This window comes from Callithrix jacchus, chromosome 5 (assembly GCF_049354715.1).
Source record: "Callithrix jacchus isolate 240 chromosome 5, calJac240_pri, whole genome shotgun sequence".
Classification (NCBI taxonomy): domain Eukaryota; kingdom Metazoa; phylum Chordata; class Mammalia; order Primates; family Cebidae; genus Callithrix; species Callithrix jacchus.
In genome coordinates, this window is record NC_133506.1 from 140,752,172 (window position 1) to 140,767,322 (window position 15,151).

Here is a 15,151-nt window from a genome sequence, read left to right on the forward strand (position 1 = left end):
ATGAGAGCCGGAAGGAGAGGTGACAGCCAGCACATAATGATGGAGGCAAGCAGGGCCAGGCTCTGCAGGGCCTGGTGGGTCATTTCATTTTTATTTTTGTTTTTGAGATGGAGTTTTGCTTTTGTTGCCTAGGCTGGAGTGTAATGGCATCATGATCTCTGCTTACTGCAACCTCTGCATCCCAGGTTCAAGCGATTCTCCTGCCTCAGTTTCACATGTAGCTGGGATTATAGCATGTGCCACCACACCCGCCTAATTTGGTATTTTTAGTAGAGACAGGGTTTCACCATGTTGGCCAGGCTTGTGTCGAACTCCTGACCTCAGGTGATCCACCTGCCTTGGCCTCCCAAAGTGCTGGGATTACAGGCATGAGCCACGGAGCCCAGGGGATTTTAGTCTTTATTTGTAGAACAAAGTGGAGTCAAAAAGGATCTGAACTGAGGAGTGAGGTGATCTGAGCTGATGTGCTTCCAAAAGATGGCTCTGGCTGCTATGTGGAGTATGGGTGGGAGCCAAGAGGAAGGAGGGAAAGCTGGGTGGCCAGAGTATTGCAGTAGTTAAAGAGAGAGTTAAAAAGAGAGTTATGGTGCAGCTTGGACTAGGATGGTAGCTATGGACGTGGAGAAGAAGAAAGAGGAGAAGTACGATAGTAAAACTTTCAAATCTTGCGATGGACTGGCTCTGCAGACAACAGAGTGGCTCCTCAGGTTCCAGCTTCTGGGACTGATGGGTGGTGGTGCCATCCTCTGAACTGAGGTCATTAATTTGTTTTTACAGGTATCTTTGAGCTGGAGTGGAGTGGCTGGAGATGCCGTGAAGGCATCAGTTGTCAACACTGATTTATTTGCGGCGATGTTAACTTGTGAGTTGCTTGTATATGCTATGAGTGGTCACTGAGGCTGAAGGTGTGGCGGAGACTGCCTCAGTGGAGAGTAGGCAGGGGGAAGGGGAAGGGACCTAAACTTTGAGGAAATGCGACATTTTATGGCCAAGTATTGGGAGGAGAGTGACCCTACACAGGAAACAGATAAGCTGCCAGGGAGCTGGAGGAACATGTGGTTTCACAGAAACAAAGGAAAGAGCGTTTCAAAGAGGGAAGGGTCAGCAAAGATATATATGACTGAAAAGTCAAGTAAAATGACAGCTGAAAAATGCCCATTGAATTGAAAGACATGGCAGTCATGGAAACCTTAGCAAGAGCTCTATTTGGTAGATTGACATGCAGACGCTTGATGGTAGAGAGCTGGGGTCAGTGAGCACAGAGCAGAGACAACGGAGAAATCTAGCTGGAGAGCAGAGGAAAGTGACCTGGAGGAGAATGGGGTTCAAGAGGAAGACTTTTTAGTGGAAGAATCATATATATTATTAATAATATGGATATTATTCTATTAGTGTTGTAGCGAATTATCACAGAATGGGTGACTTAAAGAAGCACGTAGTTATGTCCTATAGATCAGAACACTATTTACAGCATAGATGAAGAACTGGCCTTGGATAGGAGGCCACCGAATCCCCATCCCCTTCATTTCTAGACTAATGCAATAGCTCATATAGGCTTATCTGGTTTGGTTCCTTTTTCGTGCCACTCAGTGTACGCAACTTTAAGATAGACTGGTTTTCCTAACACACATCTTTGTTGGAAACTTTTTTTTTTTTTTAAGAGACGAGGTCTCGCTTTGTTGCCCATGCTGGAGTGCAGTGGCTATTCACAGGCGCTATCCCACTACTGATCAGCACGGGAGTTTTGACCTGCTCCATTTTCGACCTGGGCCGGTTCACCCCTACTTAGGCAACCTGGTGGTCCCCCGCTCCCAGGAGGTCACCATATTGATGCTGAACTTAGTGCGGACACCTGATCGGCAGAGCGCACTACAGCTCAGAACTCCTGGGCTCAAGCAATCCTCCCACCTCAGCCTTCTGAGTAGCTGGGACTACAGGCACGCGCCACCATGCCCAGCCGTTGAAACTTTTAGAGGCTCCTCATCACTTACTGACTAAAACCTAGACTCCTCGTTATTTGATGTCCTCCATAACTTAGAAACAAAAACAATTTTTCCAACTTTTTTTTTTCACCTTTTGCCTTCTGTGCGTCATTGTGCAGGGGGCTATCTTAGGCTCTCGGCCCAATAAAATGGCTATTTCCTGCGTAGGATCTATCTATCCCCATACCATGCTTGTGCCTTTCCAGGCCTGGATGTCCTCTCCCCAGTTTCTCTTTTGGTAGAAATCCTTCTCATTTGCAATAGGCAGAATAATAGCCCCCCAAAGATGTCCCTGCCATAAAGACTAGAACCTGTGACTATGTTCCCTGACTTGTCAAAGGGGGAGCTGCAGAGGTGATTGTGGTTACAGACCTTGAACTGGGGAGAGTATGCTGGATTACTCATGTGGGGCCCAGTGTAGTCAAATGGGTCCTTAAAAGTAGTAGAGGCCTGGCATGGTAGCTCACACCTGCAATCCCAACACTTTGGAAGGCTGGGGAGGGCTGATCACGAGAGATCAGGAGTTCGAGCCCAGCCTGACCAACATGGTAAAACCCCATCTCTACTAAAAATGCAAAAAAAAAAAAAATAGCCAGGCATGGTGGCATGGGCCTATAATCCCAGCTACTCAGGAGGCTGAGGCAAGGGAATTGTTCGAACCAGGGAGATGGAGGTTGCAGTGAGCCGAGATCATGCCACTGCACTCTAGCCTGGGTGACAGAGCAAGACTCTGCCTCAAAAAAAAAAAAAAAAAAAAAAAATTTAATAAAGTAGTAGAAGGCAGAAGGTGGGGCCAGAAAGATGTGACAGCATAAGAAAGCCTTGACCTTGCTGCTAGTTTTGAAGACAGAGGCCGCAAGCCAAGGGAGGCAGCAGCCTCCAGAAGCTGAGAATAGCCAGCAAGAAACACTCCCCACTCCTACAACTACAAAGAGCTGAATTAGGATAGGAACCCAACTAGCAGGAACAGCCTCTCTGCTAGAGCCTCCAGGAAGGGATGCAGCTCTCCAATTCCTTGGTTTTTGTCCAACGAGATCCGCATTGGGCTTCTGACCTGCAGGACTATGACATAATTAAGTTATGTTGCTTTAAGTCACTAAGTTTGTGGTTCAGTAGTCCTTTACCTATGGCTTTGCTTTTCACAGATTCAGTTACCTACTGTCAACCAAGGTCAGAAAATGTGTGAGTACAGCACAGTAAGATATTTTGGGAGACAGGAACCAAATTCACATAACTTTTATTACAGCATATTGTTATAACGGTTCTGTTTTATTTTTAGTTATTGAGTTTTCCTTTCTTTTTTCTTTTCTGAGATGGAGTCTTGCTCTGTTACCCAGGCTGGAATGCAATGGCACAATCTCAGTTCACTGCAGCCTCAGCCTCTTAGGTTCAAGAGAGTCTCCTGCATCAGCCTCCTGAGTATCTGGGACTACAGGTGCGTGCCACTGTGCCCAGCTAATTTTTGTATTTTTAGTAGAGATGGGTTTTCACCATTTTGGCCAGGCTGGTCTCAAACTCCTGACCTCAAGCGATCTGCCCATCTCGGCCTCCCAAAGTGCTGGGATTATAGGCATGAGCCACCATGCCTGGCCTGTTATTGTTGTTAATCTCTTACTGTGCATAATTTTTAAATTATCGTAGGTATGTATGTATACGAAAACACAGAGTATAATAGGGTTCAGAGCAATCTGCGGTTTCAGGGATCCACAGAGGTATGAACATATCCCCTGCGGATGAGGAAGGAAAACTGTGTTTGTTATGATAGCGACAGGAAATGACTACACCACCCTTCATGGCCTGCATCTGGCTCAATGTCTCTGAGAAGTTGTTCCTGATCTTAGCCAGGAACAGCCCCCTTTGATTTCTCCTGAATTCCCAGCACCTCTGTGGGACTTCTGCCCCCTGAGAAATGTCCTCCTATCATGATTCCTTGTAGACCTGTCTAATTCTATTAGAGTTTTAGCTCTTTGAGGTCAGAGGTTAGGATGTAGGCAGGTGTGGTGGACCCTTGCCTAGTACATAGAAGCCACTCAACAAATTTTGTTTTACACAAAAAAGTGAACAAATGGAAGCCTCCATAAACAAGGCAGAAACAAAATAACTATAGTTGGTACATCGTTTCTCTTCTCTTTTCCCTCAGGCTAGTTATTATTTTATCTCCGAAATTAGAAGCCATTTTTTTAATTATATATTATCTATGGCCCCCAAGTTATTTGAATACTTCCTGTTAACAGGAAATGTTATTCTTGTCACATAATTAATTAGTTATATTTCATGTGTTTCCAAAGAAGAGGACCTTAGAACTTTAGGGAATTAATAATAAATAAGAATACCTGCGTGGCCAGGCCCGGTGGCTCACTCCTCTAATCCCAGCATTTTGGAAGGCCTAAGTGAGTGGATCACCTGAGGTCAGGAGTCTGAAATCAGCCTGACCAACATGGTGAAACCCCATCTCTACTGAAAATACAAAAAATTAGCCGGGCATGGTGGCACGTGCCTGTAGTCCCAGTTATGCGGGAGGCGACGGCTATAGTGAGCCGAGATTGCACCACTGTACCCCAGCCTGAGCAACAGAGTTGAGACTGGGCATGGTGACCTACATCTATAGTCCCAGCTACTGATGGAGGTGGGGTGTGGGGAGGGTGGAGGCTGAGGTGGGAGGATCACTTGAGCCCAGAAAGTGGAGGCTGCAATGAGCCTTGACTTGGGTGACAGAGTGAGACCCTGACTCAAAAAAAAAAAAAAAGAAAGAAAGAAATATAAGAAGTCAAGACGAAAGGAAATTATTTTTTAAACATTTTAAACAGCTGAAACTACACTTAAAATCACAACCCAGAGTGAAATTAACAGGCTCGTTTTCTAAGGAGAGATCAGACATGATAGATGTTTTTCCCAGCCTGGCTTCTAAGCAGCCACATCACTCTCGCAGATGGCCCTTCCATCTGACACAATCGTGTCCTAATTATTTTTCCAAAATGCGTATGAGCTGAAGATCTCTCTAATGATTGTGCAAGTACTCAAATGTTGAACACAGCTTAGCTGGAGAAATCTGGAAAAGTCTGGCTGGGAAGGGAAGAAGAAGCAGGAAAACGGGTGAAGCCAAGACATCCAGCTGGAGCAGAAGCCGGGAGTCAGAACCAGCTGGCAGAGAACGCTGAGATCCCAGCAGAGGAAGAAACCAAAGAAGATCGGGGCTCCTGCGACGAGAGGCCTGTCGGCTTTGGGCGCCCACCCTGCTGCTGTAGAATGGTTCTTGTCAGTAGATTTCTCAATATCCTTCTCCAGTGTAATTTTTTAAATAACTGCGTACAGTTAAAAATAGAGTAGGATCACAGTCTCCCAAGCCCAGTTCCTTTTGTATTTATGGGCCCCAAGAGGAGTCAAAAGTAAGAGAGCAGGGACTTGGGGGTACCCTGTGCGTCCTGGCATCATTTCACGGAAGGTAAGGCCATGTCATCGCATCCCCAGTACAGGGCTGGCCCGGCGTGGTATCCGCAGGAAACAGTGATTGAGCCCTCCTTCCTCCTGTGTCTTCACCGCATCCTGGGCTACATATTCTCTTAACTAATAAAAATTCGCATTTTTCAGGGAACTTCAGGAGACGTAAAGCCTTTAAGGTTTAAAGTACTGAATCTCTTCTGGTGCAATTTCAGGAATCTTAAGGATTTTTTTCTTTCTTCATTCATTCATTCATTCACTGTGTGTGTTCTGAATTCCAGGCATAGTGCTAGCCGTGGAGACCAGAGTGGTGGGCAACGCAGACGCGACCCTGTCGTCACAGAACTTAGAGTTTAGAGAAGATGGACAATGCTGCGAAGCAGTAGGAAGTGCCCCGCAGTCTGACTACTTCAGCAGAGAGACTGGCCTTATGGCGGGAGACCCCGGCGCTCAGGCAGGGCGGGGCGCGCTGCGGGTGTCCAGGGTGCGGAGACTGTGACAGCTCCACAAACTCGGTGTGGACACCCGAGCCAGTCGGCTTTTGCTGGACAATTAAGTCCCCACAATTAAGTCCAAAAATCCCCCTCCGAGTGGCGCTGGCAAGAATGATTTAGGGCCACAGTCTGGTTGGGCGAGGAGTGGGGAATTGTCCCGAGATGTCTCTGCAGACTCCGCGGCGGCACTCTCCCGGGCTGCCGGCTCGGCTGCGCCACTGAGGCAAGTTGAGGACCCCGCCCGTCCGCCCCATCCCTCCATCCCCAACTCTCCTCCACCCCCAACTCCCCTCCGCCCCAAACTCCCCTCCGTCCCAAATCCCCTCACCCCTCCGCCCGCCGCCGCCCCTGCTCTCCCTCCGCTCCCCCGTCTCTCTCCTCACCCCACTCCTCCGGCTCCCTCCTAACCCCCCAACGCCCTTTCTCCTCACCCCTCCGGCCCTGCTTCCCCCACCCGTCCTCCGGCCTCACACCTCTGCCTCACCAGTGGGTCAGGACCTGCCCGGGAGGCTTCCCCATAGGCCAGTGCCCGCGGTGCTTTCAGTGGCCCAGGGAAAGATTTTAATTTTCTTCTTCTTTTCTTTTCTTTTTTTTTTTTTCAGACGAAATCTCGCTCTGTGGCCCAGGCTGGAGTGCAGAGCCGCGATCTCGGGTCAGGTCACTGCAACCTCCGCCTCCTAGGTTCAAGCGATTCTCCTGCTTCATCCTCCTGAGTAGCTGGGACTACAGGCCTGTGCCACCATACCTGGCTACTTTTTGTGTTTTTAGTCAGGCTGGTCTCTAAGTCCTGACTGGTGATCCGCCCGCCTCGGCCTCCCGAAGTGCTGGAATTACAGGTGTGAGCCACGGCGCCTGAACAGAAGAAAGAAGTGAATGTGCCAACATTGGATCTGTAACTAAAAGTCTAGTCCGGGTCGTGTTCACCTTCATACACTAAGTCGTGATGACCACCTGCATCTTCAGGTGGCTGCACTGGTGGCACAGCCCTGGGAGTGCCGGGGGAGGGGCGGAGGGCCGAGGCTGCAGGGAAGAGAGGGGAAGCCCAGGGGTAAGGGGCGGCCAGCCAGGCCAGGCCCTGTGGGAAGGGAAGGATGGAAGTCACTGGGAGGCTTAAGGGGGCAAAACTTGATGTTATAAAGAGCACGCTGAGGCGGGGCTCACGCCCATAATCCCAGAACTTTGGGAGGAAGAGGCGGGCAGATTGCTTGAGATCGGGCATTTCAAACCAGCCTGGACAACATAGGAAGACCCCCTTCTCTACAAAAAAATACAAATATTCCCCTGGCATGATGGCACGGGCCTCCGGTCCCAGCTCCTCGGGAGGCTGAGGTTGGAGGATCGCTTGAGCCTGGGAGGTTGAGGCTGCAGTAAGCCGAGATTGCAGCGCTGCACTCCAGCCTGGGCGACAGAGCCAGAACCTGTAAAGAAAAAAAAAGCACTCTGGCTACTGTGTGGGAACAGAAGACAAGGGGAAGAGGCAAGTGGAAGTGGGAAGAGCCCAGAGGTCCCGTGGCAGCTGAGCGCGGAGGGTGAGGGCTTCTCAGGGCAGGTAGGGAAAGGTCCGCCAAAGCAGGGCCCTAAACAACAGGAGTTCATTTCCTTTCACACTCACAGAGGCTGGAAATCCAAACCAAGGTGTAGGGAGGCTGATCTGTTCCAGGCCTTTCTCCTAGCTTGATGTCTAATGGTCATTCCCTGGCTGGTTGGTTGCTGCCTTCTCTCTGTGACTTTCTCGTTTTTTCCTTTCCTTTCTTTCCTTTCTTTTCTCTCCCTCTCTCTTTCGATAGGGTCTTGCTCTGTTGCCCAGTCTGGAGTGCAGTGATCTAAGCTCACTGCAGCCTCCATCTTTTGGCTTCAAGCCATCCTCCCACCTCAGCCTCTCGTGTGCTGGGATCCTAGGCACAAGCCACCGCACCTGGCCCCACCTTCCCTTTTGAATGCCCTCAGGATGCAGGGCACTTTCTCTCCCCGCCCCCTCTTTCGGTTCCCAGGCCCAGCTCTCCCTCCTCCTTCAAACTGGATCCAGCCCTCCTGCAGCCTGGCCTGTATGCAGCCGCAGGAGAGGAGTAAGCCAGCCTCTCCTGTGCAGCACTGTCTCACAGGTTTAGTGGTAGGGCTGGTGCTTTGCATGCCAGCCCGGCACCAGGTGGAGGCCCAGGGCCAATGAGATTCTGATCAAAGGGAGCTGACAAATGAGACAGCAAAGGCACCTCAGAGACCACGAAGTCCTTCAGATGGAAGTGGTCATCTCCCAAAAGCCTCCCTAGACCTCTGCCTGCAAGTCCAGCCCACGCATCTTGGACCCAAGCCAGAGATACAGACAGCTGGGTGGTGATGCCCACGGGCAGCTCCACGACCCCCGGGACCCTCCACCAGGCTGGAACCTGCGCCAGGCTTCTTTGGAAACTTCTCTTCAGGACACTCTTCTGTGGTTCCTGAAAAAGGGAGTCTACATGAATTAATAAGTGAAGATGAGAAGGAAAGAAGGAAGAAAGAGAGGGAGGGAGGGAGGGACCTTACTTCCTACTTGGCAACAGCTCTATGGCAGGGATTATTTTACTCTTGGTTCCATCCCATCATCTAGAAAACAGCCTGGCAAGTAGGAGGTGATCAATAAATGTGATAGAACAATTGAAATTAATTACTTTTTTCTTTTTTGAGACGGAGTCTCACTCTGTCACCAGGGCTGGAGTGTAGTGGCTCACTGCAACCTCCCCTTCCAGCTTCAAGTGATTCTCCTCCCTCAGCTTCCTGAATAGCTGGGATTACAGGTGCACACCACCATGCCCAGCTAATTTTTGTATTTTTAGCAGAGATGGGATTTCACCATGTTGGCCAGGCTGGTCTTGAACTCCTGACCTCGTGATCCGCCCAATTCAGCCTCCCAAAGTGCTGGGATTACAGGTATGAGCCACCTCGCCCAGCCCGAAATTAATGACTTTCTAAAGAACCAATCAGGCAAGTGACGTGAACTCGCGGTTCCTTCAGCTGCCCAGGAATGCTGTGTATGTGTTTCTGTTTATTTTCCAGATGGTTTTGATTCTTAATACGTTTTCCCACTCATTGCTCTGAAAGCTCCCATTGCTCTTGTCTTAAAACACCTCCTAATCCTGCCACTTCCTTCAGGAAGCCTTTCCTGATCGCATATTGCAAACTTATGGCCTCTGATCTGGGAGGCAGCTGAGTATCTGGGAAAGACCCAGGCTTTGGAGCCAACATCTTTAGTGGTTGTGAGATCTTAACCAAGTTTCTTAAAACGTCCAAGGCGTGGTTTTCTTATTTGTAAAGCAGGGATTTATATTCGTTTCTAGGTGATATGTGGATCAAATGTGATAATATATGTGAAGTCCCTGGCATGTGGTAGGTGTTCATTGAATAAATAAACTTTTATCCAAAGAAAAATTGGGAAGAGCTGCAGCTTACCAACTATCAACAGAGTGAAAAGAATATTTTAGAAGGAAAGATAAAGCCAATAATCTTTCCGTGAATTTTAAATCTAATGAATCAAAGTATTAACAGCAAATTTGGGAAGGAAATACGTTTATTCAGAAGAAAATGGCACCATATGCTGCCAATTACAGCCCATAGCTGTGCGTTCCTGGGATTGTGAACAGAACATCCAAAAAAAGGCATTTATGATTATCTTAAGTAAGGCACAGTTGTGACAAACATCCCGTTGATAGTGAATAGTTTTTAAAATAAAACTACTTAGCTATATTAAATTCTGCATGCTGTGCATGCCAAAAATCTAAAAGAATTTGGGGACTTTGAATGGAATTTCCCTAACCTTAGGAAGGAACACCACAACTTGAACATCAGCACTGCCAACTGTGGAATTCTAAGCCATTCTAGGGCCTGACACGTATTTTGTTTGGCAAGAGTAGAGCAATGTTTTATGGAGAATCTCTGAAATTCAGGGTTCTGGTTCAGGGATAATCCTAGTTTTCCTTCAACGCTGTCATACAAAGAGAAGAAACATAGGATTTACAGGTTAGACTGAAAATACCAGAAGATGGCTTTGAACTTGCTGGTGTCCCATGTACTATGTTACCACTTCACCCTTTTTGGAGGTTTGTATTCATATCCACCATGAAATTAGCTGAACTGATTCAATTCATGCCTATTCTTTGTCAGGAGAAGACCTGCACACACACACATACACACACTCGCACGCAGGTGTGTACGATGGCCTTGCTTGGCTGGAAATGAGAGGTGAGGGGGTTCAGGCAGGCAGCTCCCTGCAACATGCTCTGTGAGGCAACATTGCGTTTGGTCAGTTCACATACCCAAGAGAGCGTGTCACTGCAAAACTCAGAATGTCAGGAAACTGAGAGTATGGGTGAGGAGAGACGGTCAAATGATTTCAATTCCTTCCTTGAGAAGCAATTCCTCACACCACAGAGAATGCTCGGAGGAATTTGCTCTTTCACTTCAGGAAACAGTCCTCCTATCTAATGGGCATTTTCACAAATGCCAATGGGCTGACCCAGGACAAATGCCAGTTCGAGGGGCTCAGCCCTGAAAATTCCCTGGCAGTGCTGGACGTTAATATGCAATGAAGTCATTACACGAAAGTTCTACAAAAAATCACATGACAAAACACTGACATATGGGCTTTCATTTGGGTGAAAAACAAGCACTTGTCTGCTCGGCTGAAAACAAATCTCATATTTAAAGTTGTGATCATTGCTCCACGCTAAATGCTGAGCATAAATCTGAGCAATGCAGGGGTAAGAAAACAGCCATTTGGGTGAAAGCTCTCCTAGCCTCTTTGGCATGTAGTTACTATGTTCTTTAAAATGCCTTCAAGACCCCATAATAATATAATACTTAGTTTCTGTAGGTGTGCCAGTTAATAAGATTGTCTAGGACTGGATGTCAGCCAATAGCATCTACTGAGCAATTTTGTGCCAAGGGACCATAAAGTGAAGGAGCGGAATAGACTGATGGAGAGAACCCCCCATAGGAGAGAGATAATGACAGGATGCATTTATAGAGCAACAGAACAACAAGAAGCCCACTGTAATACATTGACAAAGAAAGGGCTTAAGTGCTCAGAGGGTATCATATAGAAATCCAGGGCTCTGTTGGAATCTAAAGTACAAATGGGGCCAGCTGTGCAGAAAGCACAAACGAGGAACTCAGGGGCAGCTCTAGCAGACAGTTTGCGTGGTTTAAACACAGGTTCCTGGGCTTGGAAACCTGATTTTAAAATAGCAATCTAAAAATTAGCCTCAGAGAACTATAATTTCACCCCCAAAATCTGGAAGACAGAAATAGATATTTTTTCTTACTGAATTCTAAAAAGAAGAATCTGCGGGGAGTAACTGCCGGGTCTGCTGGTTTCTCCGACCCTGCCCTGGTGGCCTCCCCACTTTAAAAAAAGAAGAAAGAATAGAAAAATCTGCTTTTGTTAAACTACTACTGGTAAGCAAAAAAATCAGTTTGTATGACTTAGCACAATTAACTGGTTTTCGGTTTGAAGGCAATTTACCCTTAAGCTTGTAGTATTTGTTAGTGATAAGACAGAAGGTATAAACAACTGGAATATTAGTTTAAAAATCAATTCAACTATTTATGCTTAACATCGCAGCCTTTTCTGTTTGTTTGTTTGTAGAAGTGGTCTAATTATTGACCAGTAAATTAATAAAATTTACCATTTCCAGCAAACAAAATATATAATAGGTCAATATATAAATAATGCTATGCTAAATCACAGGTTTTTGTGAAGGGGAAGGGGAAGGCTCCATCATCACTTCTTGAACACAGGCCTGGCTTTGCCAAAGTAACAGTGTGGTGAAAACCTGGACTGCAGAGTGGGATAAGAGAAACTCTGTTCATTTGTAATTCACAGACTGGGGCAGGAATCTTCAAATAGTATTGTCTGTAGGGATAGTCTGAGGAGCTTGTTAAAAAAGCAGATTCCTTAATCACTTATCTCAGAGGTTCTGAGTTCAGAATCCATGATGGCGCCAGACATATCCATTTCATTTTTAGTGGAAATTTTATTTTATTTTTTTGAGTTGGAGTCTTGGTCTGTTGCCCAGGCTGGAGTGCAGTGGTGCGGTCTTGGCTCACTGCAACCTGCGACTCCCAGGTTCAAGTGATTCTCCTACCTCAGCCTCCTGAGTAGCTGAGACTACAAGTGTGCACCACCATGCCCAGCTAATTTTGTATTTTTAGTAGAGACAGGGTTTTGCCATGTTGGCCAGGTTGGTCTCGAACTCCTGACCTCAGAGGATCTGCCTGCCTCAGCCTCCCAAAGTGCTGGGATTACAGGCATTAAAATTTCCTTTAGTGGAAATATTAAAGTGTTCACAAAAGTAAAGAGATTAATATTATGAACCCATCTCCCCATCACCCTGCTTCAACAATTAGCAGCTGATGGCAAATCTTTTTTCATCTATACCCCTTGCCTGCCTCCTCTACCCCATTATTCTGAAGCAAATCTCAGACACCATTTTTGTCTGTAAGTATTTCAGTATTTATTCTAAAAAAGAAGGACATTAAAAAAGGTATCCAGATTAGAAAGGAAGAAATAAAATTATATTGATTTCAGACAGTATGATCTTATCTATAGAAAACCTAAATAATACACATGTACACACACAAAACTATTAGACCTAACAAATAAGTCCAGCAAAGTAGCAGGATAGAAAGGCAATAAGTAAGTCAATGGCATTTCTATACACTAGCAATGAGCAATCTTGTCTTAGTCCATTTTGTGTTGCTATATCACAATAACTGAGACTAGGTAATTTATAAAGAAAAGAGGTTTATTTAGCTCATGATTCTGCAGGCTGGAAAGTTCAAGGGCATGGCACTGGCTTCCTATGATGACTTTTATGCTGTGCCATAACATGGGGGAAAGTCAAAGGGAGAGGAGGTTTGTATGGAAAAGGGACCAAACAGGAGAAGAAACCTCATTTTATAACAAGTTGGTCTCATAAGAACGAATCAATTCCTGAGAAAGCAAGCATTCCCTCACTCCCATAAGCTGGCGTTAGACCCTTCCAGAGAGATCTCCCCTCATTGCCTAAACACTTCCCACTGGGCCCTATCTCCCAACATTGCTACATTGGGAATCAAATTTCACCATGAATTTTGTCAGGGACAAACCACATCCAAACCATAGCAAATCTGAAAATAAAATTAACACAATAACTTCAAAAAGAATGAAATGCTTAGGTCTAAATTAAAGCAAGAGGTAAAGGCTTGTACACTGAAAACTGCAAAACATTTTTGGAAGAAATTAAAGTACATAGACTTAAATAAATGGAAATACATCTTGGTTCATGGACTGAATAATTTAAAATTGTTACAATGAAAGTAATTCCAATATTGATCTACAGATTCAATGCAACCCAATCACAATTCCTAATTTTGAATTATGGAAATGGAAAAGCTGCTCCTAAAAGTCATGTGGAATTGCAAGGTAGCAGGATAGCTAAAACAATCTTGAAGAAAAAAAGTTGAATTCTTCTTTTATGAGGCTGAGTTTTGCTCTTGTCACCCAGGCTAGAGTGTAGTGGTGTGATCTCGGTTCACTGCAACCTCCTTCTCCTGGGTTCAAGTGATTCTCCTGCCTCAAACTACCAAGTAGCTGGGATTACAGGCACCCGCCACCACTCCCAGCTAACTTTTGTATTTTTAGTAGAGATGGGGTTTCATCAGTTTGGCCAGGCTGGTCTCGAACTCCTGACCTCAGGTGATTCACCCACCTCGGTCTCTCAAAGTGCTGGGATTACTGGCATGAGCCACTGCATCCAGCCAAAAGTTGAATTTCTTTTTTTTTTTTCTTGAGACGGAGTCTCACTCTGTTGCCAGGCTGGAGTGCAGTGGCACGATATCGGCTGACTACAACCTCCACCTTCCTGGTTCAAGTGATTCTCCTGCCTCAGCCTCCCAAGTAGCCGGGATTAAAGACACACACCACCACACCCGGCTAATTTTTGTATTTTTAGAAGAGATAGGGTTTCACTATGTTGGCCAGGATGGTCTTGATCCCTTGACCTCATGATCTGCCTGCCTCGGCCTTCCAAAGTGCTGGGATTATAGGCTTGAGCCACTGCACCTGGTCCCCAAAGTTGAATTCTGAATTTCAAACTCTACTACAAAACTGCAGTAATCAAGATAGTATGGTACAGGAATAAGAATAGAATTAATGGAATCAAATTAAGAGTCCACAGATAAATCCATACATCTATTACCAATTGATTTTTGATAAGGGCACCTAGACAATTCAATAGAGAAAAAAAATAGTCATTCCAACAAATAGTGCTAGGACAACTGCATATCCACATACAAAAAAAAATGAAGTTAGATCCTTATTTGATACCATACACAAAAATTAACTCAAAATGGATCAAAGATCTAAATGTAAGAGCTAAAGCTATGTATTAGTCAGGATTCTCTAGAGGGACAAAACTAATAGGGTAGATGTATATATAAAGGAGAGTTTATTAAAGGATATTAACTCACAGGATCACAAGGTCCTACAATAGGCCATCTACAAGCAGAGGAACAAGGATGCCAGTCTCAGTCTCAAAGCTGAAGAACTTGGAATCCAATGTTTTTTTTTTTTAATTTTATTTATGTATTTTCATAGACGGGGTCTCGCTATGTTGCCCAGGCTGGAGTGCAGTGGCTATTCACAAGTGCGATCCCACTACTGATCAGCACAGGAGTTTTGACCTGCTCCATTTCTGACCTGGGCCAGTTCACCCCTCCTTAGGCAACCTGGTGGTCCCCTGCTCCCGGGAGGTCACCATATTGATGCCGAACTTAGTGCGGACACCCGATCAGCATAGCACACTACAGCCCAGAACTCCTGGGCTCAAGTGATCCTCCCACCTCAGCCACCCGAGTAGCTGGGACTACAGGCACTCACCACCGCACCTGGCTTGTAGTGCAATGTTTGAGGACAGGAAGCGTACAGCATGGGAGAAAGATGTAGGCTGGGAGCCTAAGCCAGTCTAGTCTTTCCATGTTCTTCTGCCTGATTTTATTCCAGCCACACTGGCAGGTGATTAGATAATGCCCACCCAGGGGGTCTGCCTTTTCCAGTCCACGGACACAAATGTTAATCTCATGTGGCAACACCCTCACAGACACACCCAGGAACAATACTCTGCATCCGTCAATCTAATCAAGTTGACACTCAGTATTCACCATCACAAGATATAAAACTCCTTAGAAGAAAACAGAGGGTGAATCCTTGTGACCTTGGATTTCGTC

At 46.1% G+C, this 15,151-nt stretch overlaps 1 long non-coding RNA gene across 1 annotated transcript; it reads left to right on the top strand.

Moving 5' to 3' along the window:
* Positions 1–5,128: 5,128 nt before the first annotated feature.
* Positions 5,129–9,316, top strand: LOC144582752 (uncharacterized). Its single transcript, XR_013536155.1, has 3 exons — positions 5,129–5,237; positions 5,702–6,137; positions 6,517–9,316. It is a non-coding gene; the product is annotated as an uncharacterized LOC144582752 (long non-coding RNA).
* Positions 9,317–15,151: the final 5,835 nt, after the last annotated feature.